We start from the raw sequence: 8,457 nt of genomic DNA, 5'->3' as shown, positions 1-8,457 counted from the left end.
TTGTTACAGGTAAAATTATATTTGTGTGGCTCTCTTCTTTTCAATTTGTTGCACGAAGATTGTTTTCTTACTTTTTCTAATGTGTAGTTTTCCACCTTGTACTGAAGTTCTATAATTTTGTTGAAGATATTTTCTGGAACTTTAAGTTGGGCATCTTTGCTCTCTTCTATACCTATTTTTCTTAAGTTTGAGTTAGGAGCTTTTTGCATTTTATATTTTCTTTGATGGTTGTGTTAGTGTTTTCTATGGTATCTTCTGCCCTTGAGATTCTCTCTGTTTTTCTCTTGTAGTCTATCGTTAATGCTTGCATCTATGAGTTTTGATTTCTTTCATAGGTTTTCTATCTCCAGAGTTGTTTCGTTTTGTGATTTCTTTATTGTTTCTACTTCCGTTTTGAGACCCAGGATTGTTTTGTTCAAGTTTTTCACCTGTTTGGTTGTGTTTTCCTGTAATTCTTTAAAGGATTTTTGTGTTTGTTCTTTAAGGGCTTCTACTTGTTTACCTGTATTTTCTTTCTTTTAAGGTAGTTAATTTTGTCCTTCTTAAAGCCCTCTATCATCATCATGATATGTGATTTTAAATCCACATCTTGCTTTTCCTGTGTGTTTGGATATCCAGTATTTGCTTTGGTGGGACAATCAAGCTTTGATGATGCCAAGTAGTCTTGGTTTCTGTTGTTTAGGTTCCTCTCACCATCAGGCTAGCTGTGGTGTTAGCTGGTCGTACTCTCTATGACAGTGGCTTGACCTTCCTGGAAGCTTGTGTGTCAGCACTCCTGGAGACTGACTTTCCCCCAGTGGGATCTGGGTACAAAAAGTCCTGGAACCTGATTAACTCTGGGTTCAGGCAGAAACTGGAAGGATTCTGTCCAAAACTGCTCCTGGGTTTATGTGTGTCCTGAGGGCTTCAGGTGTGTTCCTCAGAGCAGAAATGATTATTAGACCTCTGCTCTCTGGAGGGTCAGTGCTCCGGGTCACTGGCTTTCTGCCAATATTCTATACATTACATGTGACTGTGAATGTTTATGTAATTTTGTTATCCTTGACAGTGTTGAGATTTTATTTTTTTAATATTTGCTTTTTTTTCCTCTTTGTCTCTTCCTTTCTTCTTTTTTCTTCTTCTGTTTCCCTTCCTCCTTCATTCCTTTTTCCTTTCCTTTCCATTCCTTTTCTTTGGTATTGGATGAAACTCCAAAAGCTACATATACTATATATTATATATTATAAATATATTTGAAAATTAATGTTTCATAGAGACTCTTCTGATAACATGTATTGAGTTAGACAGGAATTTACCACCACTGTCTGAATTTCACCTTTATCTTTACCAACTTATGTTATATTTTATAGATATACTCTCCTTGCACAGAACTTAAGACTTGCATGATACCTGATACCTCCAAGGTTTTGAGAAAGGAGCAGTTGCTGATGTCCTTAATGAATGACTTCCTTTGTAAGACATTGAATTATATATACTCAGATGTGTATCAGCATTTTCAGAACTACAGGTCAAGTTTCTGTGAGCCAATTTACAAACTTTTGCCCTTTTCCTTTAGAGGGCTCTAACCTCACTCTTTCTAGACATCCTATCATTATTGCCTATAGGCTCTGAAGGATTTCTCATTGTTTATGTTTGTCTTACTTTCCATTCTCTCATTGTCTTAAGTACCCTGACAAAAACAGCTTAGTGAAACGATTTATTTTGATTCACATTTACATTAAATAATGAAATGATAAAAGTAAACTTTAGTGAACATTCATTTTATCATTATTTTTGTGAAAATGTATATTTTTTAATGTTTCATTGGATCTTTGTAAATTTTACATCAGGAAACCTTTTAACCTCATCCTTCTCTCCTGCCCCTGCAATCTTCCCCCAACAAAGAAAATGAATCCCTGCTGTAGAAGCTGTAACATGTGACAGTGTGTACCACAGTATACCATTTTGTCCAGACTTCATTGTTGACAAATTGTTCATTGAAATGAGTAGGAGGCCTCTGACTTCTACTACACCATTGATTCTAGAAACTCACTGGGACTGCTCTCAGATATAATATTGTTGCTCTATGTCTTATAGACCCTGTGATTTTGGATTTGGAGGACCATCCTTCATGTATTTCAGCAGCTCATCAATGAGGTAGATGTTGGGGTGGGCTAATTCAAAGCCCTGGATCTGGGCCTAAGAGGTATCTGAGCTGCTCAGCCTAACAGTTCCCCCTCACCCACATCTGTGAGGTGGGCTCTCTTGCCCTGCCCTGGCTAGCCCAACCACTCCTGCAGCCAAAAGGGGCAGAAACAGCTCCCCTGCTCTCATGCCCTCATGGCTGCCTAATCTATGCCCACACCATCAGGTCCAGATCTCCTGTGAGCTGGTGAGATTCAGGACCCAATTTCCAGAGGGCAGCAGCAGGCAAGAGGCTAAGCTGACTCTTTTCTCACTTACTTTAATACCTTGGAGTCAGCTCATCTGCAAAACCCACAAACAGGGCCAGCTCTACCATGCTGCTCAGGCAAGGTTCAGGACCCATTCTCCTAAATGTTGCAGTAAGTGAGGGCTAGCTTTTCTTTTATGCCTCCAGGACCAGCTTTCCCATGATGGTCAAGCAAGGGTTAGGGGCAGTACTGTATAACCCTTAGATACCAATATATCCCCAGGCAGCAATCCAGACCACAGATATAAGCCTGGCTGTTAGTGGTAACAAAGTCCTGATAATACAAGGCCATAGACCCAGAACTGTATCAGGGTAGCATCCAGGTTCCCACCATGATACCAGGTGATATCACCTGCTATACCCATCAGGCTGTTCCCACCACCCTCCAATCTCCAGTTGTGCCTCTTCATTGTACCTTTCTGTTTCTGGTTCTCTTTTTCTTCCTTTTCTTTACCACGTATTTGCTCCTCTTCATGATGATGTGTTTCCTGAATGTCTGGGGTCATGTCAAGTTGTCTCTGGAGTTCTATACCTTGTGCCCATGCTCTATGGCACTGAGCAGGGGTCATCTCAAGCATAGTCTGCTTCCCAAAGTCTGCAGAGTGGTAATCTCAGGTTACTTCCCTGTCTGGCCCCATGGCACCAGACTGTGGTGTCATGCTCAACCATGCTCTTGTGCTCAATGTTTGCCCAGGTTTGTCTGTCTGACCCATGTAGAGGTCATCTATCTCAGGCTCACACCAATCCTGAACCCAAAATCCCAGGTGAGGTTTCTCTAGTCTCTGACTGGTTCGATGACTTGGGAGCCAGTCAGGACCTGTGGAAATCCTTCAGGACTGCTTGTTGCCTCAGGTTAGATCCCTGTCATGGGTCAACTCAGACTCATTTTTTTTTAATTCGTTTCTTTTAGTTTTTTTTTTCATGGAGTGTTAGATTACTAAACATTCATATATTTACAGGACAGAGTATTGAGCATAGACATAGTCTCTCTCCTCTCTGTCACCTACTGGTGCACATGTGACACAGTAGCCATACCTGCAAAACTTCTAGAGGCAGGGTGATATTTATTATTGAAATATGTTAACATTCAACAGACAAGGCTATAAACACCACTTAGAAAAAATTCACTGAACTTCTTTTGACATTTTGTTCTTTTAAGTTTAATAATATATATGAGGGTGACCTTGAATTTCTGAACCTTCTGCCCATCAAGGGATGGAATTATATTTCATTTACAGAGTTCTGTGCTCTAACCAAAGACTTAAAGCCTCCTAGACAAGAGTTTTACTAACTATCCAAACATCTAATAATAAGCCTAAAAATATTGGACAAGTGTGGGTGATCTTGAGAAGATGTAGTCTACCTATCACTTCCCTCATTAGAAAATATTAATGATTTGTAAACATTGTTATTAAATAAATGTCACCAAAGGATACAATTATTTTCCAAGTGATAGTACAAATTATACAGAATTAAAGTCTTTAAGGCGTCTGAAATTATTGATTCTGATATTGGAATCCACCTTTTATTGTTCTGAAAATTATTTTGAATAAAGAGACCCAGAGTACCCTGACAATTTTTGGTACTTGGAGCAACTAGAAGCATTGCAATTTCTTCCTAACATGAAATTACACATTTTTAGGTCATTATAGTATTAAATGTTTTCTGCCAGATGAAATGACATGTTTAAGTGACTTTGTTTATATACTGTGTTAAACGATGCATTTGATTTTAGATTATTACTTAGCGAACAATAGAATTTGTCAACAGTACCATGTAGTGTTATATTATGTTTGTTCTAACTGTTCCCACAGGGATTGTTCTGGCCTATAATCTGCAACTTTATTCTATATAATTTTTCATCTAAAATGCTACGTATTAAAATTGCATGCACCGTATGTTAAGAGAAATATTTTCCTTTCAATTCTAGAACTAAATCTTGTAAACACTGTATTTTTAAGAACTTATGAATATTCAAATATCTACACAGACTCTTCAAGACTATTCTCTATCTTTCATGTTAATATTACATGTTTATTTTAAAGAGAAAACAAAGCAATTATTATGTCCAAAGCTGACTGAGAAGTTATAAGAAAGTGAAAATAAGAGTAAAACAATTAATGAACATTTCTAAATACCAATTGATATTTTTCAAATAGGTGCGTGATGACATGGACATGGCTTCACAATGCTAAGGTATAATAAATTGTTACATCATGGCAAAACCTCCTTCTCCCCGCTTTTTTTTTTTTACTGAAATCACAATTTACTACAAGAAAATCAATATTTATAATTTAAAACACTACAAAGGGATTTTAACAATCTCACATCATTTTATATTTTTCTCATCACCATGCATATTTGTATACCTAAACTGGTTGGTTGAAGTATTGTCAGTTTTTCAAAAGTTTAAATTGAATGCATAGAGTCTTAAGTTAGAGTCCAGTACTATATAATTGCATATGCTAGGATTGTTATTGCAGACTTTGAGAGGCAGGGGATCAGAAGATGGAGGTTAATCCCATACACACACACACACACACACACACACACACACACACACACTGCCAGGTAACCCTGTAGATTCTTGAGAATTTACATTGTCATATGTTTCTGGCTTGTACCATGGATGTCTGCCACACTCCAGTAGTGTTTTCCAATATTCTTTTCCTCCATCTTCCCCCTACCTTATTCTCCCTGTTTCGATATCCATCCCACCCCCAACCCAGTCACTTTACTCCATCACCTCGATGACCAGTCTCTTACCCCTTTTCAGAGATTTGAGCAATTTCCTTTGATCCCAACCCTGACAATACTAATAATATCTGCTCTAATTTCAGAAAGGAGTCTAGCATAACTGTCATCAGAAAGACAGTCTTAATTAGTGTTTTAATGCTGTGAACAGACACCATGACCAAGGCAAGTTTATAAAGGAGAATATTTAATTGGTACTAGCTTATAGGTTCAGCATTTCAGACGAGGTTCATCAAGTTGAGAATATGGCAACATCCAGGCAAGAATGATACAGGTGGAGCTAAGAGTTCTACATCTTCATCTGAAGACCTCTAGCAGAAAGCTCACTTATAGGCAGGTAGGACTAGGAAATTAAAGCCTACACCCACAGTGAAACACCTACTCCAATAAGGCCACACCTCCTGATACTGTCATTCCCTGGCCCAAGCATATACAAAACATCACATTCCATTCCCTGACCCCCATTGGCTTTCCAAACACAAGTCTATGGGGGGCCATACCTAAACATAGCATAATGCAAAATACATTTAATCTAACTTTGAAAGTGCCCTTAGTCTAAAGCAATCTCAACAATGTTAAAAGTCCAAAGATCAAGGTTTCTTCTGATATTCATCTAATCACGCGACTGTAATTCCCAAAGCAAGACAGGAAACCACCTGGGCATACTCCAAACTCTCAACTTCATAGATGATGTCAAAGCAGTCTTCAGATCTCCAATTCCTTTTTATCTTTGTTAGTTGTAACAAACTTCTTTCTTCTGGGCTGGTTCCACTCCACTGAAGCTGCTGTTCTTGGTAATTATCACATGGTATTGGCATTTCTAATACACAGGGGTCTCCCACTGCAATCAGTCTTCACCAATAGCCTCTCATAGGCTATCTTCATGATAACAAGCCTTAAATACTTTGCATGACACGTTCAGTCCTGAGCCATCAACTGCAATTGAGGCTGCTCCTTCACCAATGGCCCTCCATGGTCTCTCACAGTAACAAGTCTCAGCTGCTCTTCCTGACCCCTGCATGCCTTCAAAACCAGTACCACCTGGGTGACTCTTACACATTACCAAGTAACACAGCTGAGTAAGTTACAACCATAGCTATATCTAGAACACAGCTTCTTTGTGCTCTCAGAAAACACCTCCCAGATGATTTCACCTCAATGATGCTGGTCTCTTCTTAATCACCAGTCATTTCTTTTCTCCAGCTAACCAGCATCAATACCCCAGTAGTCCCTTCTATTTTGGATTTTAAAGCCAGAGCCACATGTCGAAAACTGCCAAGTTCTGCTGCTTGGTGGGGCTGGAACATGGCCCCCATTATTCTATTACATTATCACCAGCTTTCTGTTTTCCATCTACTTCACTGCTTAAGCTTGGCTGCCCTGGAACTTGGTCCTTAGACTGATTTTGAACTCAAAGATCTGCATCCCTGCCTCCTAAAGACTGGAATTAAAGGTGTGGTCCATCAAGCCTGGATTTAAGTTTTTCTTCACTTAGAACTTGGTTTTCTAGACTGGTCTTGAACTTTAAGATCTGCTTGTCCTTGCCTCCTGAGATTAAAGGGTTGTACTACCATGCCTGAATATAAACTTACCTGGGTGGAATCTTGCACAAAGGTCACTACACCCTTAATTCAATTTAATATTCTCGAACATAGGATTCAGCTCCATTTCACTTCCTGGTGTCCCTTTAATACTCAAACTAAACATTTAGGATTTTTCCTTTCTCAGCTTGCTATATTTGTTCAAAATGCTCTTCATGAGGCTTAACCAGAGAACCAAGTCTCTGATCAACTTTTTTGAGACTCCCTTTGTCTATGTAATTAATATAAATCGCTTTACCTTAGCCCTAGACAGTTTCTTCAGACAATGGCAAAAAGCAGCAATGTTCTTCACAAAACATCACAAAAACAGTCTCTCAGCCACATATTAAATTTCTTCTCCACTCAAACTTCTGGGGCCAGTAGGCCTACACATTTCAAATAACCCTTAGCACCATTATCTTCCACATTCTTATTAGGTTGACCTATTTATCCCCATTTAAAGCATTTTATAGCTTTCCAAATTCAAAGTCCCAAAAACTACATTCTTCTAACCAAAATCATGGCCAGGTCTATCACAGCAAAACCCAACTCCTGGCACCAACTTCTGCCTTAGGGTTTTACTGCTATGAACAGACACTATGACCAAGGCAAATCTTATAACTAACAACGTTCAATTGGGCCTGGATTACAGGTTCAGAGGTTCAGTTAAGTATCATCAAAGTAAGAACATGGTAGCATCCAGGCAAACATGGTACAGGAGGAGCTGAGAGTGCTACATCTTCTTCTGAAGGATTCTAGCTGAATACTGGCTTCTAGTAAGCTAAGACAAAGGTCGTAATCCCATACCCACAGGGACACACTTACTCCAACAAGGCCACACCTCCTAATAATGCCACTCCCTAGCCCAAGCATATACAAATTATCCCAAAGTCTTCACCCAGCTGCTGATGGAAGCTGATGCAGACACCCACAGCCAAACTTTAAGTGGAGCTTTGGGAATCATGTAGAGGAGGTGGAAGAAGGATTGGATGAGACAGAGGAGTCAATTAGACTTAAGGAAACCTACATAACCAATTAACCTAGGTCCACAGGAACTCATATAGACTAAACTGCCAACCAGAGAGAATGCATGATTCTGAAGCAGGCCATCTGCACATATTTAATAGTTGCGCAGTTGGGTCCTCATATAGGTTACTTAAAGCAGCAGCAGTGGCTGTCTCTAACTACATCACCTATCTCTGGATCTCTTTCTTCTAAAGAGGCTCAATAGGGGAATATGCCTAGTCTTACTTTGATTTGCTATGCCAAGGCTGGTTCATATTCATGGGAGGTCTCCCCTATTCTAAGAAGGGAAGAAGCTGTAGATGGGGAACAGAGAGACGAGAGCAATACTGTGGGGAAGGGAGGGATGTGAAGTAAATAAATAACTTATTCAATTCAAAAAGCAAAAAAAAGGAATTAATAACTCAAAGAGATTCTCCATTACAACGTTGTATGTACAGAACATTTGCTTTGAGGATTTATGTCCATACTGAAATTGTTCATGAAAGTGTTCATCTGTTTAGAGAGTCATTCACTGTTCTAAACATTCTGATGATCAGTAGCAGATAATTCCACTGAAAATTAAAATAATAGAAATGATACATTTATCTAAACTTGATTGCCACTTTTTAGAAAGAAGATATTGAGTTTCATGGAAAAATAAATTGTATACTGAATTTAATACAAATA

The 8,457-nt window shown here is 38.9% G+C and overlaps 1 non-coding gene across 1 annotated transcript; it reads right to left on the bottom strand.

The window, feature by feature from the left end:
* Positions 1–3,356: 3,356 nt before the first annotated feature.
* Positions 3,357–3,488, bottom strand: LOC116914119. Its single transcript, XR_004389683.1, has one exon. It is a non-coding gene; the product is annotated as a small nucleolar RNA SNORA17 (small nucleolar RNA).
* Between the last annotated feature and the right edge of the window lie 4,969 nt (positions 3,489–8,457).

The sequence above is a fragment of the Rattus rattus genome, chromosome 12 (assembly GCF_011064425.1).
Source record: "Rattus rattus isolate New Zealand chromosome 12, Rrattus_CSIRO_v1, whole genome shotgun sequence".
NCBI classification, from domain to species: Eukaryota; Metazoa; Chordata; class Mammalia; order Rodentia; family Muridae; genus Rattus; species Rattus rattus.
This window is presented reverse-complemented; position numbering and strand designations above follow the sequence as displayed.